Source organism: Podarcis vaucheri (genome assembly GCF_965113315.1).
Source record: "Podarcis vaucheri genome assembly, chromosome: 14".
Lineage (NCBI taxonomy): Eukaryota > Metazoa > Chordata > Lepidosauria > Squamata > Lacertidae > Podarcis > Podarcis vaucheri.
Window position 1 is genome coordinate 48,095,279 of NC_138752.1, and position 15,418 is coordinate 48,110,696.

At 47.2% G+C, this 15,418-nt stretch overlaps 2 protein-coding genes across 4 annotated transcripts in view; one reads left to right on the plus strand and one right to left on the minus strand.

Annotated features, from left to right (window-relative positions):
* CACNA1H (calcium voltage-gated channel subunit alpha1 H) overlaps positions 1–15,418 on the plus strand; it is a 384,808-nt gene that overhangs the window by 116,445 nt on the left and 252,945 nt on the right. The gene's annotated exons all lie outside the window — the stretch shown is intronic.
* SLC5A10 (solute carrier family 5 member 10) overlaps positions 14,234–15,418 on the minus strand; it is a 514,359-nt gene continuing 513,174 nt past the window's right edge. The window contains exon 16 of the mRNA XM_082199751.1: positions 14,234–14,244. The gene's annotated coding sequence lies outside the window, so the exon portion shown is untranslated. The remainder of the gene's footprint in view (positions 14,245–15,418) is intronic.

Below are 15,418 nucleotides of genomic sequence, written 5' to 3' on the forward strand. Positions count from 1 at the left end.
TAAGTGAAATATACTCAGAGTCGAGAGTGGATTTCATGCTCTTTATTCAGCTCATAGTGGTGAGGAGGAATGAAAGTCCCCTCAAAGTATCAGCTTTATATACATTATTTACACAGTGGGCTGCACGTGATTGGCTAATTCCGGAATTCTCCTGTAGGCTAATCAGATTGTGGATTCAGTTCCATCTGGAGCCGGATTGGGTGGCTCCTGCAGACCAATCATACTGCTGTTCTAGGACCAATCAGACTGCTGCATTCTGAATCCTATTGTACTAGGACCAATCAGACTGCTGCATTTTGGATCCTATTCAACTCAGTACATAACAATAAGTTTACATACAAGTTGTTCACAGTGCACATCCTAGAAGGCAGACTTTAAGCTTCAGATTACAAACATACAGTGGTGCCTTGCAAGACGAAAAGAATCCATTCTGTGATTCTCTTCGTCTAGCGGTTTTTTCGTCTTGCGAAGCAAGCCCATTGAAGGATTAGCGGAATAGCGCTATTAGCAGCTTTTAGCGGCTTTTAGTGGCTTATCTGCTGATCGGATCAGCTGATAAGCAGCTTAGTGGCTTAGAAAAAGGGGGGAAAGGGAAAAAAACAGCAGGAACTCGCAAGACATTGTCGTCTTGCGAAGCAAGCCCATAGGAAATTTGTTTTGCGAAGCACCTCCAAAACGGAAAACTCTTTCGTCTAGCGAGTTTTCCGTCTTGCGAGGCATTCGTCTTGTGGGGCACCACTGTATAACATGGCTTACATCCTTTGTGAGGATGGGCCCAATTGGTGCTAGCTGAGGGCCAGCAGCCAACAAAATGGATGAGACTTAACTAAGAATCGAATCAAACAGGAACAAAACAGGGGACGGCATAGCTGCATGACTCTGCTTTTATAGAGTCACACTCTTGCTGAGTCACTTAGAGCCGGAACAGGTCTCTGTCCACTCTAGGAAGTAAAAGCATGTTGTAATTGACTGTACTGGTGTAACACATCCCACAATTATCATTAGTATTTTTTAATTGTTTATTAAATTTCTATACCACCCTTCATCCAAGGATCGCAGAGTGGTTTACAATATAAAAACACAAAAGACAGTAACAATAAAAAGCAATGCAAGCCACATGGAGAATGTTGGAATGTGCTGTCCTCCCAGCACTCATAAGCTGGCAATATGCTCTCAATATAGTGAGGGCAATGTTGACCGACCTTACAGTCAGTGGTGCCTGGGGCTCATTGGGACTGATGGGGTGGAAATAGGGAGACCAATAGTAGGAGGAGCCAGGGCCAGTGGCAGACAGAGTCAGAGCTGATGACAGACAGCAAGAAGGGCGGAAGGCAGGGAGTCCAACAACAGGTGGAGCCAGAGCCAATGGCAGACCAGGCACAGTCTGAGCTAATGACAGACAGCAGGGAGGGTGGAAGTAGGCGGAGCCAGCACCAGTGACAGACAGCAGGGAGGGTGGAAGGAGGGAGACCAACAGTAGGCAGAGGCAGAGCCAGTGACAGGCAAAGTCATCTCATTCTAGCTACACTGGGGTACATTGAGACGAAGGAAGAGGAGGAATCTGGCAGCCAGGCCCACCCCCTGGAGCAGGGATGCCAGCTTGAATAAAATATTGGGGGGGGGGACAGGTAAGCCCCATCCTGCATAATAGATCACATGTTGCTCTGCACACACACCATTTGAATGTCAATGCCCATAAACTTTGGGGGGAGCTGGCCTGGCCCCCTCAAATATTTTATTGGGGGGGGTGAAGGGACATCAGCCCCTAGGTGTTGGCTCATGCCCTAGAGTGGTTGTAAGTGAGAAAGCCGGCAGGTGGGGGAGAAGTTGGTGGGGCAATGCCCCCTCAACTTTACAAGGCTGGTATTACCATGATGGGGCATATAAAGCACTTAAGGGAAATTGTGATTAAAATTATTGATAAACTGATCCATTATTTATACTGTATGGGAAGTATTTTCATAAAATATATTGCCGATTAAAAGTAACTGTATCCCTATTCAAATATTTGGATGCTAAAGGAAAAGGTAAAGGGAACCCTGACCATTAGGTCCAGTCGTGACCGACTCTGGGGTTGCAGCGCTCATCCTGCTTTATTGGCCGAGGGAGCCGGCGTACAGCTTCCGGGTCACGTGGCCAGCATGACTAAGTCGCTTCTGGCGAAACCAGAGCAGTGCACAGAAACGCCGTTTATCTTCCCGCCGGAGTGGTACCTATTTATCTACTTGCACTTTGCCATGCTTTCGAACTGCTAGGTTGGCAGGAGCTGGGACCAAGCAACAGGAGCTCACTCTGTTGCAGGGATTCGAACCGCCGACCTTCTGATCGGCAAGTCCTAGGCTCTGTGGTTCAACCCACAGCGCCACCTGTGTCATTAATTGCCTAAGTTATGTCATCAATACATTATTCCACCCCATTCATTTCAATGCAAAGGAAGTGTCATGCCAATGGAGGGCGGGAAGCAACCAGTTTTGTATCATTCACGGGCTGAAAGCTATCACAGTATCAACAGTGAATACCAGTCATATTTGCTGGGTTGATTTCTGTTCTGGATGCAGGACGAATGAGCAAACACCGGCAACAACTTCTCCCTATTCTGCTTCTTTGAATTCTCCTTGTGAGCGGATGATGCTGTTTCGGTTCCATGGTGAACAGCACTCACACCCTGAAAGAGAGGGAACGATTAATGTCCTTATTGCCGCTTTGTCCCCTGGCAAAATGGACACTGAATTCCAGCACCTGTGTGGCATGTTATCTTTGGCAGACCAGTAAAACCCTTGGGGCCGGGGGGAGCTGTCTGTGGTGGTGACCGTAGCAGTGGCCTCTCTGCTCTCTAATGGTCACAAGCCTCTCTTTTGCCCATTGAGCACATTCTCATTCTGGGTGCCGCACATGGAGAAAAAGGGTGATGCTGTTCTGGGACCTGTTTAACAAAGTGGGGCGATCTTTGGTGCTTCGTCTTTTGAAAGGGGAGAAAGGAGGGGGTGTCAGCCATCAAGTCAAAGGAAGCGCGGCCTTCGCTGCTGAGATAAGCAAGTATAATGCAAAGTCTCTCTCTCTCTCTCTCTCTCTCTCTCTCTCTCTCTCTCTCTCTTCTGAAAGGAAGCAGATATTCAGCGGCTCCCTGAAGAGCAAAACTCAAAGAATTATTATTATTTTTATCATAAATCAACAAAGGCTGTCAAAGGAATCCAAAGGGAAGAAAATCCAAGTGAAATGAGCTCTCATCATTTCAGCAGAGATGAACATGTCTCGTGCTTGAGGAGATACACAGAATGACCAAAATTAGGGCGGGGGGTTGGGCAAGGCAGGCAGAAACCCATCAGGTCAAATTCCAATCACAATCTGTGATGCTGTTTGCCTCTTGAGCTCTCAAAGGCAGCTGTGCTCTTCCAGAGGAAAGAAAAACTGGTGGAGAAAATATTGCCATCCCTGTCATCGTTAGACAGGCAGTGTGGTGTAGGGGTTAGAGCATGGGTAGGGAAACTAAGGCCAGGGGCCGGATCTGGCCCAATTGCCTTCTAAATCCGGCCTGCGGACAGTCCAGGAATCAGTGTGTTTTTACAAGAGTAGAATGTGTCCTTTAATTTAAAATGCATCTCTGGGTTATTTGTGGGACCTACCTGGTGTTTTTACATGAGTAGAATGTGTGCTTTTATTTAAACTGCATTTCTGGGTTATTTGTGGGGCATAGGAATTCATTCCTTTTTATTTTTATTTTCAAAATATAGTCTGAAGGACAGTGGACTGGCCCCCTGCTGAAAAAGTTTGCTGAGCCCTGGGTTAGAGTTTCGGACTAGGACCAGGGAGACCTAGGCTTGTGTCCCTCATTCAGCCATGAAGCTCACTGGTTGACCTTGGGCCAGTCAGCAGCTCTCAGCCTAGACTACCTCACAGGCTACCTCAAGGGACAGGGATGGGGTGGGGAGAGCTACATTTGCTACCTTGGAAGGTAGGTGGGATACAATTGTAAGAAAATAGTTTGGAGGTGCAGAACCTGTTCCTCTGCAGGTTTTGTTGGACTCCAAAACTCATCGGCCCCTGCCAGCATGCCCAATGGTCAGGAATGATGGAAGTTGCAACCTTGGGTGAGCCACAAGCTCCTCAGCCCTGAAATAAATACATAAATAAATAGGAATTCCACCTTTGCGTTTCCACACACACACACCCAGGTGAATTCAGGAGGATGGGTACTGTTCTAGGGAACGGGGTGGGTGGGTGTGGAGGGCTCTTTGGTCCTGAATGAGGTAACTGTGCCCCTGAAGGACCAGGTGCACAGCCTGGGAGTCATTCTGGACTCACAGCTGTCCATGGAGGCTCAGGTCAATTCTGTGTCCAGGGCAGCTGTCTACCAGCTCCATCTGGTACGCAGGCTGAGACCCTACCTGTCTGCGGACTGTCTCCCCAGAGTGGTGCATGCGCTAGTTATCTCCCGCTTGGACTATTGCAATGCGCTCTACGTGGGGCTACCTTTGAAGGTGACCCAGAAACTGCAACTAATCCAGAATGTGGCAGCTAGACTGGGGACTGGGAGTGGCCACCGAGACCATATGACACCGGTCTTCAAAGATCTACATTGGCTCCCAGTACGTTTCTGAGCACAATTCAAAGTGTTGGTGCTGACCTTTAAACCCCTAAACAGCCTTGGCCCAGTATACCTGAAGGAGCATCTCCACCCCCACCATTCTGCCTGGACATGGTGGTCCTCCTCCAAAGGTCTTCTGCTGGTTCCCTCATTGTGAAAAGTGAGGTTTCAGGGAACCAGGCAGGCGGCCTTCTCAGTAGTGGCACCCTCCCTGTGAAACACCCTCTGTTCAGGTGTCAAGGAAATAAAAAACTATCTGACTTTTAGAAGCTATCTGAAGATATCTGTATTGGGAAGTTTTTAATATTTGATGTTTTAGCAGAGTGCGGATGTCAAATTTTGATTTCACAAGGCTGTGTTGAACACTTCTTCCATTTTGTGGAGTCTGCAGATTTGAACTGGTTTAATCTGTGTGTGACTGGTGGGGGTGAGATCTTGGGAAGCATAGTTCAGAAGGTTTCCAATTTGGGCAAAGCCATCAACAAGACCTACCAGGCACCTGCTTTTTCCTGTGGACCTTTGAGATAAACCAGTTAAAGGGTGACGAAACTGTGATTGCTTCTCCAATCTCCTCCTTTGCAAGGAACTTTATCCAGCTTCCTCCTAATTCAGCAGCAGCTGCCCTTGGGTGGGTTTCCAGCTTGTTTCCTTGGCAACACTTAAAGAAAAAAAAGGGAAAGGAAAGATGTATCCTAGCAACAAAGCAGGGAGATCCCAAACTATACACTATCCCGTTTAATTACGGGGGTGAGTCCCTCCTCACACAGCCTTGAATACTTGGCTATTTCTGTCTGCCAAGAAGTGAGACGGGTCCCCCTGCCCCCTTATTTTTAGACCTGTCAATGGTGTTAAGGACTGGAAGAGATCATATTCCAGCTATGCATTGACCAAGGGAAACCCCCACTCTCACCCCCCCCAGGAGCCCACGCACGCCTGTCAGATTCCATTCCTGCGATTCCAACGTCCATATTAAGGAAAACGCCTTTCTTAGCCCAACCAGCACAGCACGAAATAGTGGGCACCCCTGATTTCGCCAAATGCAAACTTTGGGGTTGCCTCTCCAACTGATGTCTACTCAGAGGAGACCTCAATGCTATGAAATTAGCATGGCTAATTTCGGTTCATTGATTTCAGTGGATCTGCTCTGAGTCCAGCTCAGATGGAGACAACTCTTTGAGTTCACCAGAACCTTCTCCAAGGCTAGATGGTAAATAAAGCAATGGAGAGGTGGAAACCCGACTACAAAATGGGTTGTGGGGGCCGATACAAAGCTGAGCTGAGCAGGAATCACATGGGCAATCGTGCCTCCATTGTGCTGACTTTAGCCATTGGCAATCCGCACACTGCTAAGATATGATATGATGTATCACATCATATCATTGGGACACAGGTGGCACTGTGGGTTAAACCACAGAGCCTAGGACTTGCCGATCAGAAGGTCGGCGGTTCGAATCCCCGCAATGGGGTGAGCTCCCGTTGCTCGGTCCCTGCTCCTACCAACCTAGTAGTTCGAAAGCACGTCAAAGTGCAAGTAGATAAATAGGTACCGCTCTGGCAGGAAGGTAAACGGCGTTTCCGTGCGCTGCTCTGGTTCGCCAGAAGCGGCTTAGTCATGCTGGCCACATGACCCCAAAGCTGTACACCGGCTCCCTTGGCCAATCAAGCAAGATGAGCGCTGAAACCCCAGCGTCGGCCACGACTGGACCTAATGGTCAGGGTTCCCTTTACATTTACCTATTACATCACATCATATCATACCATACATAAAACTGTAGAGTTCAAAGGAACCCCAGTTGTCACCTAGTCCAACCCCTTCCTTGCAGGAATCTCAACCAAAGCATCCATGACAGATGGCCATCATCAACCTCTGCTTAAAAACCTCCAGTGAGGGAGGGAGGAAAGACACCTTCTGAAGGAGTCTTTCCCACTATCGAACAAAACTTACCATCAGAAAGTTCTTTCTATTGTTTAGTCAGAATCTCCTTTCTTGCAATTTGACTTCATTGGTTTGGGTCTTACCATCAGAGCAGCAGAAAACAAGCTTGCTCCGTCTTCTATGTGCCAACCCTTCAGGTATTTGAAGATGGCTACCATACCCCTTCTCAGTCTTCTCTGCTCCAGGCTAAATATACCCAACTCCCTCAACCATTCCTCGAAAGTCTTGGTTTTCAGATCTTTGATGCACTTAGTCACCCTCCTCTACGCATGCTTTGGAATGTTCAAAGCCTTCACTGATGCACAATCAGTATGCCTGATTGCGCACACTGTGCACACACTTACTCTACGAAGAGTAAGAGGGCAGGTCTCTGCTCCAAGGACCTTACGCTATGCAGTTCCAAAACAGGGAAAGTGCTAGGTCATCCTCCTCTACACTTATTCCAGCTTTTTAATATCTTTCTTAAATTGTGGTGTCCAGAACTGGACACAGTATTCTAGGTGTGGTCTGACCAAGGCAGAATAGAGTGGTACTAGGACTTCCCATGACTGGGACCCTAGACTTCTATTCATGCAACCTGGAAGAATACTGTTGACTCATGTTAAGCTTGTGGTCAACTAAGACCCCTAGATCCTTTTCACATAGACTGTAAGTAGGTAAGTAGGTAGATGGATAGAACATGAAATTGCAGTTTACAGAACCTCTGCCTGCAATCCATAGGACTTCTCCACTGGATGAATTCACGGAGCTAAAACCTGAGAAGACACACCCAGTTGCAGCAGAAGGCCTTTTTCATTGTCACAAAGAAGGATAATATTTCACAGCGTTTCTAACAAGGCAAGAGACTTTTCCAACCTTGGTCTCGGTTTTTTTCCCCAGTGAAGCAAAGTAGGTCATCACTTTTCTCCTGGCTTTTCGCGAAGCACCTGAGGATCAAGGGAAAGGGAGGGTGTTGTAATATCTTATGGAGCCAACTAGGGCATTTTGAAATCCTAGAAAGAAATGTGAAAAGGCTGCCTCATCATCTCCCGTACATAGAGATCTTAAAGCCAGAGAGTTTTACAGGAAGAGGAAGTTGATAGCACCAGGACTGGTTCTACCATGGGATAAAGTTGAGGCAGCTGCCCTTGACAGCAAATAGGCAACCAATAGAGGAGACAGTGGTGGCATGGGGGTGCTGCTGCTTATATTTCATCTTTTTAATTTATTTAACATAATTATTACAAAATATAAGCAAACTATTGCAAATATATACATACATACATATTTCAGATAAGCACGCACATATATAAAAAAAGAAAAAAGAAAGAGAAAAAGAAAAAGAAAGAGAAAGAGAAAATAAAGAGAAAAAAGAAGAAAAGTTGGAAGAATTTCTTCCAAATTTATTCTACAAATATCTCAATATGAAAACATTAATAAATTTTCATTGATTGACTTCCATTGCTTACACTGCACTTCCTATACATTTTAAGCAAGATTGTATCTGTTATTCCGTATTATTCCCATACAATATCACTACAAGGAGTTAGTGGTGGAAAAATTTTGATGGACAGAGAATTGTGTGCTGTGTAGAGCCTGTTCTCTACCTCTTAAGCTGGGGAAGGGGGACCTGTCCATTTCAGTTTCTCAAGTTTCTCCATTCTTGAATTCCATTCTTCACATTCCCCCACCAGTTTGTGAATTATCTTTCAAAATGTTATCATGGAAATTATAAACATCTTGGTATGAATGTCGCCAGAAATAGCTCAGTTGGTTAGAATGTGGTGCTCATGATGCCAAGGTTGCAGATTCAATCAGTGGCGTAGTGTGGGGGGTGCAGGGGGGGCCGGCCACACCGGGCGCAACATGGGGGGGCGCGCTCGCACTCTCAGCTCTCTGCCCCTACCTGGCTCACTCACTCTCTCTCACTGCAGTGCTGGCTGTGCGAATCCGATCCGAGCCGCCGGGTCGCCGCCCACTGTGGAGGGGGGTGGGTGCCAGGCGTGCGGTGAGGAGAGAGAGCGAGGGACTATCTGGGGGAGGGACAGTGCAGCGGCCGCCCAGCGCAGCGCTGAGCGCAGGAGAGAACCACACCAGACCAGACCAGGCAGCAGCAAAAAGAAGCTGGCAGCAGCGGCAGGTTAGGGGTTAGGGGGCGCAAATTACTTGCCTTGCCCCGGGTTAGGGGGCGCAAATTACTTGCCTTGCCCCAGGTTAGGGGGTGCAAATTACTTGCCTTGCCCCGGGTGCTGACAACCCACGCTACGCCACTGGATTCAATCATTGTGTGGGACAACTGCATTTTCCTGCATTGCAGTGGGGTGGGAATAGATGATCCTCAGGGTCCCTTCCAACTCTACAATCTATGACATGCACTATTCTATACATTTTTATGCACACTTTACCCCAGTATATGTATCTCTGTACACAGGATGTGTTTAGAGAACTGCATCGCAAAATTCAGGGAAATGTCAATTTTTAAGGACAACTGCCTTTTGGTTCAGAAAGTCCCATTTAGGTAGGTTCACCTTTAGATGCAAATTGAACTGAATTCCCTTCCCACCCCACCCCTATATATAATTTTGGCCTTATCAAATTGCATGGCTTTATTAATGATAATGGCAATTTGCACTCTGGCAAAATGAATTTACTTCATGGTCTTTCTGGCCTATACCCCATCACTTCATCTACAAAGAGGCCTTGAGGTGGCTTCTGATAAAACAGATCCCGGGGGGAATGTGTGCCTGGGGAGAATTCTGTGGGCCACATTTAAGAGCTGTGGAGGGCCACATTCATTCAGCTCCACTCTCACTTTGAGCCATTGTATTAATTTTTAACCTGCCCATTACTGTAGCGTTAACCAATCGGGGAACCCGGTTATAGTTTCTACAGTGTGGTCTACAAATTATGGGAATAGGTGAATGGAATTTCAATAGAATGGAGCCAATGGGCCTCTCCTGAGAGGGATAGCCCTCTACCCTTAATCTGGTTCACATTCTGAAACTAGGCAACTGTTGGTTTTATGAGTTTCCGCCAGATGTACTTACTTATTACAATTTATAAGCCAACCTAAGAACAACTTGTTGGATCAGGCCAATAGCCTATCTAGTCCAGCATCCTATTCTCACAGTGGCCCACCAGATGCCCCTGGGAAACCTAGAAGCAGGATCCATCACAAGAACTCTCTCCCCTACTGTGGTTTCTAGCTTTCAGAAACATTGTTGCCTCCAGCTATGGAGAGCACAGCATAGTCATCATGGCGAACAGCCACAGATAGCTACGTCCCCCTCCTTCTCTTTCAAAGCAATCCATGTTGCTGGCCATCACCGCCACCCTTTGTCCAAAACTTGGGACAACTTGCAACCACAAATACAGGCAACTGAGTACAGTGGCACCTCGCAAGATGAAATTAATTCGTTCTGCGAGTTTTTTCATCTTGCGAATTTTTCATCTTGCGAAGCACGGCCAAGTCGCAACTGCACCTCTTCAAGCGGTTTTAAGAAAAAGGAAACAAACTTGCAAGATGTTTTCGTCCTGCGAAGCAAGCCCATAGGGAAATTCGTCTTGCGAAGCAACTCAAAAAACGAAAAACTCTTTCGTCTTGCGAGTTTTTCGTCTTCCGAGGCATTCGTCTTGCGAGGTACCACTGTATAAAAATCAGTTAAACTATGTTCTGTACTCCAGGCATTTTATGTATGAAAGGGATGGCATTGGGGTGCACATTTTCTTTTCTTTATTTATATTTATTTATTAGTTTTTAAACATATCATTTCCAACAATAATTAAACATACTTTCATTTATACCATTTTTTTTTACTTCCATCAATCACATCTGAAATTTTTCCAGTCTATTCACTTAATATACATTTCTTACTTCCACTATTACATTTAAATCTCATAACCAATATCTCTATTCTTTCTCTACTTTGCAATGTTTCATATATTTCTCCTTACAAGACTTCTTGTAGTCCTACTAGTGTAATTTGTTGATTACAGTTGCTCTTCAAATAGTTTGTATATTTCTTCCAATCTTCTGTGAATCTCTGGTCCTGCAGGTTTCGAATCCTTCCTGTCATTTTATCTAATTCTGTGTAGTCCAGGCATTGAGTGCACATTTTCAATCAAGCACTGGACATTCCACACCCTACCTGGATAGGCCGGGGATTGAACCCAAGACCTTCTGCACTCAAAGCAGATGCCCTACCACTGAGCAGTCACTCTTTCCCAAGCAGGGAGCTGCTTCGAAAATATGCTCTAGGCAGACACGAGGATTTTTTCCCATCTCTGTTGTTTTGATCGAATGCCCAAAATTTTCTCTCCCTTTTGCAGACAGTCATATTTGCAGATCCTACCCATCTGAGTCAACAGACTCAGAACGCAATGTACTCTGCACCTTCTCTGAAAAGGTTGAGGCTGTTGATTGCACCAAAATTGTTTTGAAAGGACAGCCAACATTCTCTTTTTGTTTTATAGCGGCTTGCTTTTATTTTTCCAAGGGAGTCTTTGTGCGATATTCTCTGCAGACAGAAACGGATTGGGAAGGTGGGGTGGCGGGGATGTCAAGGATTTGAGGGGGAAAGGGTAGCTCATAAGGACCTAAAGACATCCTCCTGGATCAGCTCAATAGCCCATCTAGTCCAGCATCCTCTTATCAGAGGGACCAACCAGGTGCCTAGATGAGAAGCCTGCAAGCAGGACTTGAGTTCAAGAGCACTCTCCCCTCTTGTGGTTTCCAGCAACTGGTATTCAGAAACATTGGCTGCCTCCAACTGTAGAGGCAGATAGCCATCAAGGCTAGTAGTCATTGATAGCTCCTCCATGAAAGAATGAACTCACTCACTTACCCATTCTGCCAAATAGGGTTGCCAGCTATAGGGGGCCTAGCCTTTTTGTGAGGCCCTATATTTTGGGGGTTGGGGCCAGTAGGGGCCTAGCTAGCTGCTCCGGCACCCAGAGCAGTGGGGACAAGGCATTCCACCCAAGGGAGCTGGGCAGCAATGCGCCCAGGGTGTGCCATGGCGATCCACGCATGGGGGCGCAGCGGCGATCCGCCCAGGTGGGCAGCGTGACGAGCTGCCCATGGAGTCTGCCTGGTGGACGCAAGCCCCATGTTGCTGTTTCGGGCAGCGTGGGGCCCAAGCCACCGTGTCACTCCCAGGAGAGACGTGTGACTCAGGCGCACTGCAGGCCAGGCCCCACAATAAGTGCCGCCCCCCGCAGTGTGCAATTTTGTCACCCCTCAGGGATAATACCCAGGGTGGGCTGCAACCCCTGCAACCCCCCCTTCCTATGCCCCTGGGGGCCTGACCCCCACAGAGTTCCAAAAGTGCAGAGGTGAAATGGGGAACTGACCGTGATGCTACTGCAGTGGTCAGCTCCTGATGATGATGATGATGAGAGGATGAAGGGTCAATACAGTCTCCCACTGTTGGCAGCAAAAGGAGGAGCCAGAGGAGGCACTGAAGTCCCACGATGTCACGATATTGGGACGTCACACGCGCAACGTTTCATCCCCCAATCGCCCTCGTAAGCTTGTGCCTCTGCTGCCATATCTTGCAACTGGGTGGCAGCTCACCAGCTTGCCTTAAAGACTTCCAAAAGCTGCTGCTTTTCTCATTTCGCAAAATAAAGTTCATAAAAATCAAGTGGAGGGGAATTTGGTTGAAGTACTAATCCAGAATGCGGCAGCTAGACTGGTGACTGGGAGCGGCCGCCGAGACCATATAACATCGGTCTTGAAAGACCTGCATTGGCTCCCAGTACGTTTCCGAGCACAATTCAAAGTGTTGGTGCTGACCTTTAAAGCCCTAAACGGCCTCAGTCCTGTATACCTGAAGGAGCGTCTCCACCCCCATCATTCTGCCCGGACGCTGAGGTCCAGCGCCGAGGGCCTTCTGGCGGTTCCCTCATTGCGAGAAGCAAAGCTACAGGGAACCAGGCAGAGGGCCTTCTCGGTAGTGGCGCCCGCCCTGTGGAACACCCTTCCAGCAGATGTCAAGGCGATAAACAACTACCTGACATTCAGGAGGCATCTTAAGGCAGCCCTGTTCAGGGAAGTTTTTGACGTGTGATATTTTATTGTATTTTTGGTTTTTATGGAAGCCGCCCAGAGTGGCCAGATGGGCGGGGTATAAATAATAAATTATTATTATTGTTGTTGTTGTTGTTGTTGTTGTTGTTGTTGTTGTTATTATTATATTTAATTTTAGTATATGTGCTGCCGAAGCGAGCACTAGTGTGTACATTATTTAACGTCCACTGATTGAGACAAATGGTTTGCGGTATCTCCTGCTCGGAGATTGTCAGTGGCTTTCCTGAAAGATCTTCCTCCTTTTAAATTTCCATCTCCTTTTCAAAAACAAGTTTCATTCCTTTTCCTCTCCTAATCCAAAAAACAACTTTCTCCTTTACTGCAAGAACACTGCCAGGTCTTATTTTACTAGGGTTGGGCAATATATTGATGCTATCTGCCCAAACCGGTTTGAAGTCCATGTTGTGATATTGGTTTCATAATTTTTGTCGTGCCAAGGATATCACAAATCATGGTGAAATATACTCAGAGTCGAGAGTGGATTTCATGCTCTTTATTCAGCTCATAGTGTGAGGAGGGATGAAAGTCCCCTCAAAGTATCTGCTTTATATACATTATTTACACAATGGGCTGCACGTGATTGGCTAATTCCAAAATTCTCCTGTAGGCCAATGAGGTTGTGGATTCACTTCCATCTGGAGCCAGATTGGGTGGCTCCTGCAGACCAATCATACTGCTGTATTGTTCTAGGACCAATCAGACTGCTGCATTTTGGATCCTATTCAACTCAGTACATAACACATGGTGTGTGCGCTATGTAAAAATCACAATTGGGGTGGGGGGGTGAGACCATGAAGCCAGCCAATGCTTCTCTCGATTCTTGCAACCCCTGTTAACTCTGCCAGGTCAGCTCTCTCTGAAACATGAGAGCAGGCGCCAGCAAAAATCACAATGCAGGAAAAACTGTGAAGCCAGCTGATGCCTCTACATAATGCCGTCTTTATTTCAGTCATTGCAATATATATATCGGTATATCGTGATGTTTAGCTGGTGATATAGCACAATGATGAAAACCAGGTATTTCTCAGCTCTGCCTGGTACTAGTCTGTCATCCTTTGAGTCACCAGACTCAAAACACAACCTTGATTCACAGATGGCTTAAGCACCTTGGTGGCATCAAGTCACTCTGTTGCAGCATTCAAGGAGTGTTGATAGGCAAATCTGGGGAGTTTGTTCTCGACTGGTTCAGGAGCGGCAAACAGGAAGCATGTCTCCTACGGCGAGGCTGGAGCTGAACATTTTGCAAACATGAGAGCTAATGGTGCCTCTCTATTCCACATTGGCCAGACCTCACCTAGAGAACTGGGTTGGATCCTGATTCAGGTAGGCCACATTCACACCATACATTCCACGCACTATGATACCACTTTAACCTATTGTGGCTTCTTCCAAAGGATCTGGGAGCTATAGTTTGTTAATGGTGCCAAGAGCTGTTAGGAGACCACCCTATTCCCCTGACAGAGCTGCAATTCAGAAAGTGGTTTAACATAGGGTTACCAGACATCTCCGGATTTGCAAATAAGTCCCCAGACAAATTCCATCCCCGGAATGTCCCCGGATTTCATCTAATGTCCCCGGGAAAGACAGCAGTGGCGGTCTCAGCAGCCCAGAGCAGTTGGCTCTGGCTGGCTTCAGGAGCTGCCTGAGAGATCCCTGCCCCCTCTGGCTTGCACGCAAGTAGGAGTTGGGATGGGGCTTCTCTGAAAGGCAGTGTGAAGCCTCCCTTCCCAGCTGAGGGATCCAGGCCCCCTCCTGCTTACACAGAAGTAGGAATGGGATTGGGGCTGCTTCGATGGGAAGGGAGGCATCGTGCTGCCAGAGCCTCACCACCGCCACTCTAGGCCCTCCTTCTCTGCCTTCCATGCCTGACCCACCGCACACCACTTCCCCACCACCACCGAAGAACCAACAACTCAGGGGCTGGAAACGATGCCTTATGAGGAACGGCTAAGGGAGCTGGGCATGTTTAGCCTGGAGAAGAGGAGGTTAAGGGGTGATATGATAGCCATGTTCAAATATATAAAAGGATGTCACATAGAGGAGGGAGAAAGGTTGTTTTCTGCTGCTCCAGAGAAGCGGACACGGAGCAATGGATCCAAACTACAAGAAAGAAGATTCCACCTAAACATTAGGAAGAACTTCCTGACAGTAAGAGCTGTTTGACAGTGGAATTTGCTGCCAAGGAGTGTGGTGGAGTCTCCTTCTTTGGAGGTCTTTAAGCAGGGGCTTGACAACCATATGTCAGGAGTGCTCTGGTGGTGTTTCCTGCTTGGCAGGGGGTTGGACTCGATGGCCCTTGTGGTCTCTTCCAACTCTATGATTCTATGATTCTAGGGGCTGCCCAGGCTCATGGGAAAAGGAGATAGAAGCCTAGGAGGAAGGGGAAATGTGGCGGTTGAGGTCAAGACAGCGGCTGCCCCTTTGCTACCGCCATCACTGCAGCATCAATGTCCCAAACGTGTAGTAATTAATTCATTAAAGTGTCCCCAGATTCATTGAAAAAAATCTGGTAACCTTAGTTTAACAATCAGTCTCTCTTCCCAGCCACAGAGCAATCTTCAGTTTGGGGGTGATGAAGTGGTTCCCATTCACCATAATCGACCAACTTCCACTGCCTTTGCCTGCTTTGAGAATTTCCTTTCACCCTGCAACTTCCAGAACAGATCAGAGATTGTTCTGGGTCTGGCTGACCTTGGAATGTCCCTCTATGTCCCTCTCTGTTTCAGCTTCTCCACCCACCAGGGATGGAAGGGAGAAGAGATTTTAAAAGTATTTCTTCTTCCTTGCCTTGAGGAACTGTGCAGTTTGAGCCCTCCAACAGAGGTGC